Source organism: Globicephala melas, chromosome 5 (assembly GCF_963455315.2).
Source record: "Globicephala melas chromosome 5, mGloMel1.2, whole genome shotgun sequence".
Classification (NCBI taxonomy): Eukaryota; Metazoa; Chordata; class Mammalia; order Artiodactyla; family Delphinidae; genus Globicephala; species Globicephala melas.
The window spans coordinates 113,172,223-113,188,032 of NC_083318.1; the positions used below are offsets into that span (position 1 = coordinate 113,172,223).

Here is a 15,810-nt window from a genome sequence, read left to right on the forward strand (position 1 = left end):
CCAATGTCCTCTATAGCATTCCTCTGGGCTTAGGTACAGGCAAGGTCATAGGGTGGAATCAGGAGGGTGGAGAAGAGATACTGACTCATCCACAGGTTTGAGTTACTTCCTTCTGGCAAGTGGGAACAGATCCACGGTTCCAGATTGTTCAGAGTATCTTGAGTATAATTTTTAGAGGAACAGTCTAACACCCTGGGAGAGTGATTCTCTTCATCTTCCTATATCCAGCTTTTCAGTATATTGTTCATGGTGCCATTTCCCTCATTACTCTGGGGCAGTGAGTGAGCTTTCTTCATTCTTCCTTCTCTTTGACTCTTCAGTGACTCGGGTTTGAAAACCGCTTCTTTGTACCATCGTCTACACCTTCCTGTTTGCTACTCTTGGTTGGGTCTTTATTGTCATGGGCAGGGACTGTCAGGTGTCTACTCACCAATCTCTGCTTCGAGCCACTGTCAGATGAATCTGATTAAATCTTTTTTGTTTGTTTGTTTTTGTTTTTGTTTTTTTGCGGTACACGGGCCTCTCACTGTTGTGGCCTCTCCCGTTGTGGAGCACAGGCTCCGGATGCGCAGGCTCAGCGGCCACGGCTCACAGGCTCAGCCGCTCAATGGCATGTGGGATCTTCCCGGACTGGGGCACGAACCCATGTCCCCTGCATCGGCAGGCGGACTCTCAACCACTGCGCCACCAGGGAAGCCCTAAATCTTATTTTGATCATGTCAATTTTCTTCTTTTAACAACCTTCATTTGCTGCAGATAAGTATTTAGATGCACTCCGTATTTCTTACTTGGCATTCCTAGTCCTCTGTGATATGGCTTTGTCTCCTATATCCTGTCCTCAGGCCACCTGTCTGTGTGTAGTCAGTACACATGCCCAGCCCTGCTTCTGCACTGTGCTCACCCCTCCTTCTCACCCAAAACTGTCCCCTGCCCTCCTTCCCACCCCTGAATCCACCACATCCACTAAGACTCACCCCAAGTCCAACCTCTCCCTTGAAGACTTCCCTAATTTTTCCAGTTTGCTATTATTTCTTCAGATTGTTTCAGAGAAGAATCATGGGACTTCTTTTCTGAGCTACCTAGTATACACTTCAGCCTACTCTCTTGAGTTGTTAGTTATCTTTTCATGATAAATATTGTTTCTCAACTCACCTCAAGGCAAAGGCATTTGCCATAGCTGTGTGACTTCAGAAAACCTCTCTGAACATCCATTCCCCCCCCCCCCCCCCCCCCCCCCCGCTTTGCAATGTGAGAGATAGCTACCATGCAGAGTGGTTGAAAGGATTAGCCAGGATGCCTGTAAAGGGGCTCTCCCCGTGCCTGGTACACGAATCGAGTGTCACAATTGTTAGCTGGAGGCATTGCTGAGCAAGGGAAAGAAGTCCCATCCCGATGCACCTCCACACCCTTCAGCATCTGGTATGTCCCCTGAACCTCGTATCTGAAAACGAGGATTTAATTCAATAAGCATTTTGTTTTAGGTTGAGTTCCCTCAGACGCAGATCCTGAGACAAGGATGTACATGTGAAGGTTTATCTGGGAGGCGACCCCAGAATAGCAGAAAGGGAGTGAGAAGGGGAGATACTGAAGGAGAGGAAGCCAAGGCGGGACACATTCACAGACAGGTTACCACTGAGGGCAGCTGGGCTCCAACCCACTGGGAACCTCTGGGATGCTTTGTAGAACATGTTTAGGGTTGTCTGCCAGAGAGAGAGGAAGCTGATACCTTTGTCCACCAGAGTACATCCATCATTGACTGCTGGCTGCTAACAGGGGCCCTAACTTCCCCACACTTCCGGCCGATTCCTGCCCGTGGCTGAGTTGCTGCAGTGGAGAGAGTTCTCAGGCAGGGAAATCCAGGGTGGGGTTGCCAGATTTAGTGAATAAAACTACAGGATGGCCAGTTAAATTTGAATTTTCGATAAAAGACAAATCATGTTTTAGTGTGTGTTAGGGGCTGAATTCTGCCCCCTCCCTAATTCATATGTTCAAGTCCTCAGTCTCTCAGAATGTGACGGTATTTGGAGATAGGATATTTACAAAGGCAATTAAGATAAAATGAGGTCACTAGCGTGGGCCCTAATCCAATATGTTTGGTGCCCTTATAGGAAGAGATTAGGACACTGTTGCACACAGTGGGAAGACCACGTGAGGACACAGTGAAAAGATGGACATCTATCTACAAGCCAAGGAGAGAGGCCTCAGAAGAAACCAACTCTACCAACTTCTAGCCGTCAGAATGGTGAGAACATACATTTCTGTTGTTTTTATACCCCCTAGTCTGGGTTACTTTGTTATTATAGTCCTAGCAAACAAATACAGTGTGTTACAATATTGCGAGGGATGCAGTTATACTAAAAAACTACTTTTTGTTTATCTGAAATTCAAATTTAATTGAGCTTTCTATATTTTATCTGACAACCCCAATTCAGGGGCTTGTTTAAGGGATAAGAACAGAGCAGTGTCTTCATTTATTGAGTATCTACCATGTGTCTGGAGTGGGGTTTATTGTGGGAATATGGAATTAATGAATGTCTCCAGACCCTGTTTGCTTACCTCTCAGTGTTGTAATTAGGCTTAAATGAATGAAGGAGGTGTTTAGAACTGCTTTGAAAATTATAAAGTACTACACAAACAAATGAAATAAAATTATTCATTTTTCACCTATTTCCTAAAACTCCCAGAATAGTGTCTGGTACATAGTAACTGCTCAACAAATATTTGGTAAGTCAAAAGGAATTATTATTATAGGTCATCAATAAATAATTATTTATTTCTTGATGAATGTCCTAAGACTCAGGTAAGACTATTTTTTAATATCTTCCTAGGTCTTAGGCATGCTTATTTTTAGAGCCTTGCCTCACATCACATCATTCATATTGAAGTGAATATCTCATGTGTGAATTAAGGGATTTTATATGTATATGATGTATATATTTGCTGTAGGCATTTTTGAATTAATTTTATAACTTTTTATAAATTATGATTTATAATTTAATTTTTGAAAAGATTTGTCTATGAGTAATTCACTTCAGATTGATTTTTCAATTTAAGAGGGTGAGGGGCCCATGAACCTGGATGAAAAGAAATTCTTATTTTCATTAACTTCAAACTGAAATTTGGCATTTTCTTTAATTATGAGTATAAGCTACATATTAACATTAACAGTATCTCTCTCACCAAAAGAAGTCACAGATACATTAAAAGCACATTACAGGGGTTACAGATATCTCAAAATATCATTTATATTTATTGTTACTTTAAAAATATAGTAGTTATTAAATCTACTGCTACATCTCATCATTTAACACATTCATAAATGAGCACATAAGTTGCAAAGTAGTTCTTAAAAATATTTTGAAAATTTTATTTGAAAATAGTTGATTTTCCTTGTAATATGCTTAAAAGGATTTTTTTTGGCAATGGGTTCCAGAAACTTCACCAGACTTCCGAAGGGATATATGGCACAAAAGTTGTAAAGATCCCCTGTTAGTGCTTCATGGCTGAAACAGCCTAGGTGTGAAGCTCAGGTGACTCCTGCCTGGCTTTTCTTCTTTGTTCTTTTCTGGAACAAAGGAGGCACTTATCGGACTCAGAAGAATTGCATGCAGAAGCAAGAGAAAGTCAAAGTATGTCTAAAGTTTACTGGAAAAATTACTGGGTGTGGAGTAAAATGACTTTGGCTCCAGTCCAGGCTTAACTTTACCATCCTTGCATCAGGTGCATTTGTTCACTGTCAACAGTGATTTGCTGAGGGCTGATCATCCGCCAGACCCTGAGCATGGGCCTTGGAGAAGGGTTCAGTCCCTCTGTCACTCACCAGCTGAGTGACTTTGAATAAGTTATTTCATATCCCTAAGCCTCAGTTTTCTAATCTGTAAAATGGAGACACTGATCCTTAATTTATAGGGTTGTTGACAGGATTAGATAAGAGAATGGGTGTAAAGTACCATAAACACATAAAAGATGACAAGTTACTATGAATCACCATTTTGTCCAAGTCCTGCATCAGTGGTGTTGCTAGATGTGAAAGAAAAGCAGATAAAACTGTCTTCTCTTTTAGGGAAAAAAAAAGCCAAACATGTCCTTTCAAAGAATGGAACTGAACTTAACTGAGTTCTTGTTAGCTAAAATTTCAAGGTTAGGAGGAAAAGTCTTATGACAAATGCATCTTTTTTTCTTTTGATGGTGCTTGTTTTACCTGAGACACAAAGAGAAAAAAATCCTCAAAAGACTGATAAACTATTTAGTTTACTTTCCTTTATTACTTATTGAAGATATTTAACCTCTTAAATGCTTTTGAAACATTGTTCATATAATTTCATAAGTCATGATAGGGATTACTGTGAACATATATGAAGGCTAAAATTTGTATCCCTCATCAGCAACCTAACTAAACTTTTCTTAAAAGGTATATTATATTAAAAAATATAAAAAGCTCTACTCGCAATTATGATTTAAGAGAGCCACTCCACTGTTCTTTTTCTTGATAGTTTATTTTCTAAAAGCCTAAATACAAGGCATTCTTTTATTTCCATTTGTATTGTAACTTCTGCCCTTCACAGGTGTAAACCGTGTTAATTACAGTAATCACCACCAGGTTGCGCTGTAGTTCCACAATGGAAACAGACTAGGGTCTATGAAGAATTCTCGGAGGTCTTAGTTAACCATATTGTTTCTGTTTTTTGAAGCGAAGAGGGGTGGAGACAGATACTTAAAAGGAAAAAAGGAAAGACTATGCTGAAAATAAAGAATTCCAAATTCACTATGATTAAAAAATGTGATATTCAGCAGAAAAGATTTTCTCTGAGAATATTGTTAAGGTTCTTTTTAGAAAAAATTGCTCAGTACTGTTAGTTAAAACTATTTTCCTGATGGCAAACAAAACAAAACAAGACAAAGCAAAACAAAACTCTGTAGAAAGTTTTGTTTCCTATTTTCTCTAGTTGATGGATAAGACTATTTTTTAACATACCAAGATAAGGTGTATTTTATTTAAAAATCATAATGGTATCTTTGATATAAATCAGGCTTTGGAAAATATATGTACATTCCAACTTGAAACAACTTCAAGAAAAGTAAAGCTCCCCCCCCCGCCCCGCCCCTTTTTCTTTTCTGCTCTTGTTTTTCCCAAATGTCAATATTTATGAGTCAGGGGTTGTGGGAAATGTTACCTAGAGTCACAAGGGTCCAGAGTTTGCCCTCTTTTATCCCCGGGGAGTTGAGTATGAGTGCCAGAGGGCAACATTTGGCTGGAAGGACCCAACCCCTTCTTTCTTTGCACCCTGTAGTATGCCCTTTGAAGTGAAGGAAAATTCTGTACTCAGCTCTGCTTTATAAGATGTCAACTCAAGATGAGCAATGCATACAGGTTTCTGTATATCCCTTTGGCATAAAAACAGATGCTGATGCAGACGTACAGAAAGCAAAAATGCCAGAATTATGCAAGTAATTTTGAGATTTTGAGAACTCCTCAGATAACATATTCACAAGTCTAAATTTCTGGGTATTGCCTGTCAAATTTATGCAGTTAAAAAAAATATTCTGAAAAAAAAATTCTGGATAAGACCTTTTTTTTTTTTTTTTGTCATACCGCTATCAAAACATCAGTCACTTTAGGTTTAACCCCTTTTAGGATTTGGGTGGCGTTAGTTTTAGCAATGGTAAAGACAGAAGGCAATGACAATGAAACACTCACAGAAATAAGGTAAGAATCTCAGAAAATATTAGGAAATTGTGGAGCTTATATTTATCATATAGTTGAGTTGCTATCCATCAAGATGATGAAAACAATTCATTATTTAGTCCAATGCCTTCTTTTAGTTGGTTTCCTTTCAAATTGTCAGTCATTAGGGGCTGAACAAGAAAATAAAAGCTGAAAATGAACAAGCTTTAATAGGCAGAATACACTGGGAGATAAACTGGAAAATTGGGGCCATTAACAAATGAAAAAAAAATCAAAAACAGTTTTAAAAACAAAAAAGTCACCAGTAAAATATGTTTCTAAGGTCAATTGAAATGCCCTGACATTGATTCTCAGCTTCCTCTTTGTTTTATTTGAAGGCTCTTCTCTTTATTTTTTTCCTAATTTAAATCTTTAACTTATTACCTCCATAGGTGGTTAAGTCTCCAAGTATCTTTTAACTAAGGTTCATTTTTTTGTTTATTCTATTTATTTCAACAATTCTTTATTTAGCTTGCTTTATTTTTACATGTCCCACCCAAACACTTAACTGGTTCAAGCACTTAACTGGTTTCCAAAGGCTCCTTGTAAAAATAACAAGATAAAAATTCATAGAACATTTTATTTTCCCAGATTGGGAGATAATTACACTTTCATTTTGGGGAAAAGTGTGGCAAAATAATTATTGAGATTAATGAAAAAAGTGATTGGGGGGTATGTTAACATCAGTTTTTTTGGGGAAAAAAAATGGCTCTCTGTGGAAGATACTTAACATTTCATTTTCCAAAAGCTGTTGGCTTTTTTCTCAGTGGTCAGCTAGTTCTGAATGCATTTCTCCCACTTGCCAGTGGTGTGCCAGTGTTCTGCTGTTTAAATTCCTCACACCTCAGTTTCTTTATCTATAAGTGGGGATAAACTATTTAGCTCAGAGATGCTGAGAGAATTAAATTAGTACCATGTTCAGTTTTTCATGAACAGTAGGTGCCCAGTGTTTGATGATTTCCTTCTGCCTTTCATCATCAACAGGAATACAAAAAACAAAATGCAGGTTTATCCACATATTAAACACCTCTATGGGGGCCAAATAGGAAACTTGTTTAAAGTAATTTGTATGGCACCTAACATTCCAGGACATGCCATGCTTGCAACCCCATCATAGACATGCCTAATGAAATTAGCTTTGGAAACAAGACTTTGAAACCAACATTATAAATTCCCATAGGTAGACTTAGTATTTTAATATTTCGTTAATATTCATGTGTATGTTTAACGTATGTTTATCTGTTGTGCATAGCATATATGTTACCAAACTTAGGTTTGGCTGCTTGTGGCTCGAAAGCCCATACTTGAAGCCCATAGCTTTATTCAGGAGGCTGGCAAACTGGGGAGAAGGTGGACTCGTGTGCAAAAGCCAACTCTGAAGATTCTGTTTGACCATGAAAGTTTTTAAGGGGAGAATCATTTGGGGAGGGAGGGGTCAAAGTCTTCATTATCTTCCGTTCTGTGCATACTTTATTCTGATTGGCTCGTGGTAAGGTAACAGGATGGTGTCCCAGGCATAGTGTGCTCAGCCTGAAGTTACCATCCTCTACCTGGGTAGGGACTTTAGATCCGGCAGAAGAACTCAAAGGTATTTTGTGTATATTCCTTGAGGAGGAACCAGGACCCTGCCCCAGGGCTGCAATAATGTTTCTTGACTGCTCCTCCTTTGTTTCTGCATCCCCTCCCTTCCCTGATTAGCAGCTGTTTGAATCTGCCCTTTGGAACTCAGGGAAGATCAAGGAGGCTGAATGAAGCCTATTTCCTAAACAAGAAATGGGAGAGAGAGAAAGGATTTATACATGGGAGGGTCCCACAGGGTCCTGCTCTGTTTCATATACACTGACTTCCAGATTGTATATCCATGTGAATGTTTTAAGTTTGTTTGGGGAGAGATCAGTAAAGTATAGTTCTAGGAAGTAATTTCAGATTGCTTCAAAAATGGGATTGTTAAATAAAAATGTATCGTGTAGCAAGCTAAAGAACAGCCAACTCCCTTCATCTGGTCACCAATAGCATGGAATACCTGTGGAAAATCAAAGTGAGGATAGCCTATTTTTCTTTAAAAAATAAAATAAAATAAAAATATATATTCTAAACATATTTAATTAGAAATAAATGTAAATAAATTTATTTATTTATATAAAATATATATATATAGAAAAAAATATAAAATATATATATTCTAAACCTTTTAAGAACTTCTTTTGGAATTACCTTTGGGACTAATTAAGGAATCATATTAAAGAAAAAGCTAGTCTTATTACATTGTAGTCACTTCTTACTTAGGCTAAAGCAGTTCTATTCAGTCAATTACCATCTGCCTTATTGAATGACTTGATTGTTTCTGAAAATGAAACTTACACAGATGAGAAAAAGATTTTCTTTTAATCGTTCAGGAAATTTAAAGTAATTCCCTCAGCGTGAGGAGGAAGGCAGTTACTAACTGGAGTCCCAAAGCTGTTTCAAACAATAGCAAAGTCCTTGGAATATTCCTACCTATTTGAAGGGGAGAGCGTTTAACAGCATGGATAAATTCAGGAATGTTTGTTAAAAGCCATTGGCCTTGCCTTGTAGTCAGGTCTTTTGAATGTAAATATCTATGGGGTCAAACAGGGATCCTTTTGGGTTAACGGACTTCGTTTAAAGACAAATGCCTTTATTTAAAAAGGAATCTGTGAATTTTTAACCAGCGTCCTGTGTTCAGTTGTACACTTTAGAAACTTCTGAAAAGGAGAAAAATATAAAGGCCTTTGTGCCCAGACCAGTCTGCCATATTCCTTTTACCCACACATGGATTTGTTTAGCGAGTTGCTGAAGCTCTGTGTATATGATTAAATCTAAACTGGTCACCAGGGAATAAAAAAAATAAGGACTATGTGGTCCATATTTTGAAACAGAAGCAGGAAAACGACATGAACGCATCTGAGGATGAATCCAGACTTTAATCTTAGCAAAAATATTAATAGTAACAGGATAGAAACAAAGACTAAAAATATTTACAACCTTTTTGTGTTTGGTTATTAATAAAATTGCGAGATTGGTTAAAAAAAAAAAAAAAGGAAGGGCTGAAAAGGAAAAGTAAAGCCTCAGCATAGGTACGTATGTCAGATTGTATAAAGCTGAGGAGTTGGCAGCATATAAAATCTGTGCCCCGGGCTGAAGCCCTGAGTGGGCCTCCAGGGTTTGGGTGTTTTGAAGCGGCCCCTGTGCCCTTCTGGCTGCCATTCTCAGACCCTTTATACTGAGGGCTGCCAAGCTGCTCCTTTCCCACAAAACTTCAGCAGGCTTGCAGTCTCGGCTGGCCATCTGTGCAGGACAGTCCCTATAAAGCTATGCCTTCTTTCAGATTACCCTCACTGTAGAAACCAGCATCTAGCAAACCTGGGGTCCTTCCATAGCTCTGGAGCTGTGTCGTGCGAACTAGGAAGGGAGTATCCTTGACTCACATTTGATTCAAAATCTTCTTCTTCTGGAAGTGATTTTTGGAATTGAAATGGCGTCCATTTTTTCCCCTATAAATATGGTCTCTCTTTTTAAATAAAGTCCATGAATAATTTACTTTTCTGCCAGAGACATGCTTGCTTTTTATTTTCCTCAAGACCTAACGTGTTGGGAGACAAACATCTTTGTGCCCCTCAGGGCTGCCTGACCTTATGACCCCATGGTCCTGCCAGGTCACTTTCAGGGAAGGAAGGCCTCCCTGATGGGTGGGGGAAGAGGGTCCCCTGAAGTGACTTCACATTTACCACCCTGTCCTGATGCCAGCTTGTGTCTGGCTGCCTCAAACCTCCATGGAAAGCAGGAATTAATAACATAAAGCACAATGTCTGGGGCAGAGGAATCACAGATGAGTTCTCCAAATCTTGGTAAAACAACGAAATAGGTAGTTGGTGTGATTTTAAAGATACCTCAAAATGTTTACTTCACAAAATATAGTCTGCTTTCCATTTTTCACCTTCCCTTAGCTAAGGAGGCTAACATTCTTCCTTAGTTACGTGAAGGAAGCCAGATACCAAATGCCACATAGTGTATGATTCCATTTATAGGAAATAAGAGAATCGGCAAATCCCTGGAGACGGTTGCCAGGGGCTGGGGGAGGGGGAGTGGGGAGTGACTGCTTAACGGGTATGGGGTTTCCTTCTGAGGTGTTGAAAAAATTCTGGCGCTAGATAGTGGTAATGGTTGTGCAACATTGTGGAGGTCCTTAATCCTACTGAACTGTACATTTTTAAACGGTTAAAATGGTAAATATTATGCTATATGTATCTTACCAAAATACAAATTTTTTCTTCCTTAAGTAAAGTGCAGGTTAAATGCAGTAGTGAGAATAATTGTTAAGTCATTTGCACTTACCAATATCTTAGCAGTAATTTTTAGAGCAATCAAGCAGTCTCTTAGAAAGATTCTGATTATTGGACAAAATCAGAAAATTGTGGTGAACAGGTGAGATTAGGGTTAGACATGTGAGGAAAAAACAGGAAAGCAGGTCAAGGCAGATTGACCTGGTGTGATGGTTAATTTTATGTGTCAATGTGACCAGACCATGGGGTGCCCAGGTATTTGGTTAAACATAATTTGGGGGCATGTCTGTGAGGATGTTTCTGAATGAGCTTAACATTTGCATCAGTAGGCTGAGTAAAGCAGATTGCCCTCCTCAGTGTGAATGGCCTCATCCAATCCACTGAAGGCCTGAATAGAATAAAAAGTCTGAGTAGGAAAGAATTCTTTCTCTCTGCATGACTGCCTTTGAGCTGGAACATGAGTCTTCTCCTGCCTTTGGACTTGGACTCTGTTGGCTTTCCTGGGTCTCCAGTTTGCTGACTGTAGATCTTGAGACTCGTCAGCCTCCATAATTGTGTAAGGCAGTGCCTTATAATAAATCTCTTTATATATTTGTTCTGCTTCTCTGGAGAACCCAGAGTAAGAGAGATTTGGGTACTGAGAAGTGGGGTGTTGCTGTAAGAAATACCTAAAAATGTGGAAGCAGCTTTGGAACTGGGTGATGGGCAAGAGGCTGGAAGAGTTTTGAAGTGCACACTAGAAATATGGACATTAAGGGCAGTTCTGGTGAAGTCTCAGATGGAAGTGAAGAACACATTATTGGATATTGGAGGGAAGGTGATCTCTGCTATAAAGTGGCAAAGAACTTGACTGAGCTGTGTTCTAGTGTTCTGTGGAAGGTAGAATTTATGAATGATAAAACTGGATATTTAGCTGAGGAGATTTCTAAGCAAAGTGTTGAAGGAGTGTCTTGATTCCTTCTGACTGAGGAATGAGAGAAGAGAGGGGAACTGAAGAGGAAATTGTTAAGCAAAAAGGAACCAGAACTTGAAGATTTGGAAAATTCTCATCCTGTCCATATTAAAAAAAGTGAGAAAGCATGTTCTGAAGAGAAGACTAAGGGTGTGGCTGCACTGTCACTCAATCGATAAAAGTTTATGGGATTATAGGAGCGAAACACTGTCGGTTTGAACTGAAGGGCACAGAGTGAAGGAAGGCTCTTGGCCTTCTTGGATCCTACAAGACAGGGACATAGACCTATCTGGCTGTGAGCTTGTGCTCTTCCTGAAGGAAAGGGAAAAGGACACCAAATTAGATTCTGAGTTCATGAGGACTGCTGCTTCCACTCCCAGGGACCCCTGCCCTAGTAGGTTCTGAAGACAGAGCACCAAACCAAAAAGGATTTTTCTCATGCCTTAATATCTGATGGAGTTTGCCTTGCTAGGTTTTGGACTTGCTTAGGACCTGCCACCCTTTCCTTTTTTCCTATTTCTCCCTCCTAGAATGGGAATTCTGTCCTATGCTTGTCCTACCATTATATATTGGAAGCACATAACTTGTCTGTTTTCATAGGTTCACAGCTGAAGAGGAATTTTGCATCAGGACGAATGATCTCTCAAGTTTCACCTGCATCTGATTTAGATGATGTTTAAATGAGCCTTTGGAATTTAGAGTTGATGCTGGAATGAGTTAGGACTTATAGGGCTATTGGGATGGAACGAAGGTATTTTGCATGTGAGAAGGACATGAATTTGGGGGTGGGGGCCAGGGGCAGAATGTTATGGACTAAATGTTTGTCCCCCACATTCACATGTTAAAGCTTTAACCTCCAATGTGATGGTATTTGGAGATGGGGCCACTGGGAGACAGTTGAAGTTAGATACAGTCACGAGGGTGGGGCCTTCATTATGGGATTAGTGCCATTATAAGAAAGAGAAGGGGGGAGGGGAGAGAGAGAGAGAGAGAGAGAGAGAGAAAGACAGACAGAGACAATATCTCTCTCTCTGGGCAAGCACAGAGGAAAGGCCATATGAGGATGCAGCAGAGGCAGCTGTCTGCAACCCAAGGAGAGAGAACTCTCACCAGACACTGACCCTGCTGGCACCTTCATCTTGGTCTTCCAGCCTCCAGAACTGTGAGAAGGTTAAACCATCCAGTCTGTGGTATTTAGTTATGGCAGCCTGAGCTGCTTAAGACACGTGGTGAGTCTCAGTGGGGAAGAGACAGGACAAGAATGAGGTGGGAGTATACTGAAGGCAGATCTGCTCTCTTGTTTTATTCCAGGCTGGTTGTACCTTGGAGCAGGAGATCATAGATTCAGGCAACTGTGTGAGTTTATCAAAATGGCAGTCCTTCTTACCAATCCTCTCCTCCTCATAAGTTCAGCAGGCACAGAGAGGCACGCTGCAGCAGAGAGCCCAGTGCTGATGCTGAAAACTTGGCCTCTGTGCACCGGTGCCAAATTGAATCTCAGAGACAGAGTTTTGGGTAAAGTAGAAAAGAATGGCTTTATTGCTTTGCCAGGCACAGTGGGCTTGTGCCTCTCAAAATTGTGTGTCTCAACCCGGGAGGAGTTGGTGAAGAGTTTTATAGCAATAGTTCAAGGGCGGGGTTGCTGATAAGGTCAGGGTGTGCACAGGGCCTGCACTCCTTTAATCTGGTCTCAGGTAATCGCTTGATGAGCTTCTCTGTTTCCTTTAATCTGGCCTCAGGTGGTCTCCTCTGGAATGAAGAATGCTGACATCTTCCATTTGTTGGGGGTTTTATTTCTGTAAAGAACTTAAAGATATTGTTATGTGTATCCCTTGCACTGTTGTTTCTTGTCTGCTCCTCCCTTGTCTCTGCTCCCCTCCCTTCCCTGATTAGCAACTGTTCTAATCTGCCCTTTTGGAACTCAAGGAAGGTCATGAAGTGGGGGGTCTGTTCCCTGGAAACAAGGAATGGGAGACACAGAAAGGCTTCTATGCCCAGGAGGCCCACAGAGTCCTGCTCGGTTTCAGTGCTAGCCAGGAAACAAGGCGACTGAAGCATCATCACCTGTCCATATGTCCCGCAAGAGACCAAAATCAAAGTGAATATGTATTTGAAATTCTCTGACGAAGAACCATCATGTGCTTTGACCCACATTCCTGAGTCATGAATGTACCATAAAGTATTTGGAGTTATTGCAACTATGCTTGTTTACTTCTATTAATGGTTGCTCAATGACTTCTTAATACTGGAGAGAGGGTGGGGCATGGGGAGAGAAAGATCATCACCCCCATATGTTTGCATGGAGAAGAGCAACAACTCCCAAATAGGCATCCATTTTCCATAGTTGTGCTTTTCAGCAAACATGAGGGTCCAGTGACTTCTTGGTGTTGTGTGTGGGGAAACGCTCTTAGTGTGAATGAGTACCTCGAAGGGGAAGTTTCCTAAGTCACATCTCCATCTTTTGTTGGATTATAAAGAGGCCCATCTGAGGGAGGCCTCCTTTTGTGAGCTCCCTCGTGGTGCGGGGGCAGTTTGGCCCTTGCAGTCCGGCTCTCACTTATCTCTGCAGACCTACCTCCTCAGAATCCCCTTCCTTTCTCCCTCCTCCACCCTACACAGCCCCTTGCTGCAGCCACATTGAACTACTTACTCCCCCTGCCAAGAAAAGTGGGGTCTTTGAAGAGTCTGTGCTTTGCATATGCGTTTCCTTGGCCTGGAAGTCCCTCTCGCCTTCTTTGTTTGGCACAATCTCTCCAACCTTCAAACATCCCGATATTTTATGAGCTGTGAGAAATCTTAGACATCACATCACACTGGCCTGCAATTAAATGTTAGAAACAACTCTTGGGAGAATCAAATTTGGTTTTCCCCCCGGTCTTTTCTTTAGATAGAAAAGGTACCATCTGAATTCTTAACTGAACTTGGTAGAAAAATATACAGGAAAGCATTTTGTAAGAGCAGATTCCCTGAGGGTGGTTGACCTTGAGGACTCTTGTTCTGTTCTGTGAAATGCAGGAAAAGGATCAGGAACTCCTGAGTCTTTGCCATTTCAGGCCTGAGCAGTCAGTCATCTGCTACAAAGAGATCCTCAGAATGTGCATTCTCCTGACCCAGCTGAGCAAGGGAAATGGTAGAGAAGAAAAAAAAAAGCTCATTACTTGTGCTATTATTCATCTAGCTCTGGGTTAAACTGAACAGTAAGATCCAAGTGGTTTGTTTGTTCAACTGGTTTGTTTTTTGGTGAAGTACTTGTTTTTTTTGTTTTGAGGTACTTTCTTTGGGGGGGCTTAAAGGCAAAGCAGAGTGGAAATGATTTGTTTCTACCGTGTAATCCTGTAATAAGTACAGGTTTGTTGTAGTCTTTTGGTTCCCATAAAGGGGTCTGCACCCGTGTGTGTGTGTGTGTGTGTGTGTGTGTGTGTGTAGGGATGTGGGGAGACACGAAGCTGAATACAGGGGAATTGTGCCTTGAGAAAGTAAGAGAAGGAAAACAGGGAATGCTGTGGTGGAAAGTGAAATAAATACAGCAGAACCTGGGTAAAGGGGTGAGAAACTCACCAAGGATAGTGGGGAGAAAACATAAAGGTATGTAACACAGTCAGAAGGAATTAGAGCTGAGTTGGCTCTTCAGAAATATTGGATCCATTCTCTTTATTTCAAAGATGAGGGAACTGAAGTCCAGGGAGGCTATATGAATTAATGAATTGGTTAAGGTCTGAGCTAAAACCAGCACCTGGGTCTCCTGCCCCATGAAGTACATGGCTGTGTGCAGAGGGCAGAGGTCACGGGTGGGGGAGAGCTCTGAGCTAAAGACAGGACAGTGATGTGATTTTCCTGTTCACTATTGTTAGAGAATAGTATTTTTAAGTGGCAAAATCATGCCTCTGATACAAATGTAAGATGAACATGCATTATAGATTTTAACTCATCAGTTGTTGAGGGAACCAGTAGGATGTTATAGGCTGAAAGAATTCAAAGTAACACACATATACATAGGCGGATAAGGAATGCTGAAATGAATTAACAAATAAATGCAACATGGCACAGATTTTATTGAACTCATTAATTATTCAGGAAACTTGATAAGAAACTTGATAAGAAGTTACAACTGTTTGAAAGGAGAATTCAAAGTACCACACACTTACACAGCAACATAAGGAATGCTGAAATGAATTTTAACATTAACAAACACATGTAATACGGATCTATCCACAGGCAATAATCAATTGCTTCTATCTGACACAACTAATTTGCATTTGTGTGGACAAGAATCGTTTGTATTGTTTTCAGCTTTCTACAAATTATAGAGTTGTATAGCTCAGAAACAGTAAAGGGCAGATATAATCAGGAAAGGTACAATGAACAGGACACACAATAATCTTACTTATTTTTTCCAGTCCAAAGTCTTGCATAATTTCTCCCAACAGAAATGTATAATGGGAGCTGAAAAACATGCTCCTTCATGTCTTTCGGCTCGCAAAATTGTTAGCAGTGATGAAACCAAGCTGGTAAAATGGGAGGAGTCAGCGCTCCAGCCAAGGTCCTGCTGCAGGCGCTTTGGATCAGGGTGCTGCTGCTGCCACTGCCACTGACGGACACTTGCCACCAGCATTGCTAGACGACCCATATTGGACTACCCCTCAGGATTTAAAGTCTAGGGCAGGGGCATCAAGTTGGCCCAGGTCCCACGCTCTCACTCCCGCTGCCACAGGCGAGGGAGAAGGAATATCTGGTCATTTGGTTTCACTCTGGCAAGCCGAGGCTCACAAGTGGGGATTTCTCTCCAAATAGGAAGGATATGTGATACGTTGGATAGTAAAAAAAAGGCAAAT

General features: G+C 40.7%; 1 long non-coding RNA gene across 1 annotated transcript in view; it reads left to right on the forward strand.

Annotated features, from left to right (window-relative positions):
• The window catches only part of LOC115864463 (uncharacterized), a 91,032-nt gene that overhangs the window by 18,089 nt on the left and 57,133 nt on the right, over positions 1–15,810 (forward strand). Inside the window, exon 2 of the long non-coding RNA XR_004043962.2 lies at positions 2,109–2,242. This is a non-coding gene — a long non-coding RNA (uncharacterized lncRNA). The remainder of the gene's footprint in view (positions 1–2,108; positions 2,243–15,810) is intronic.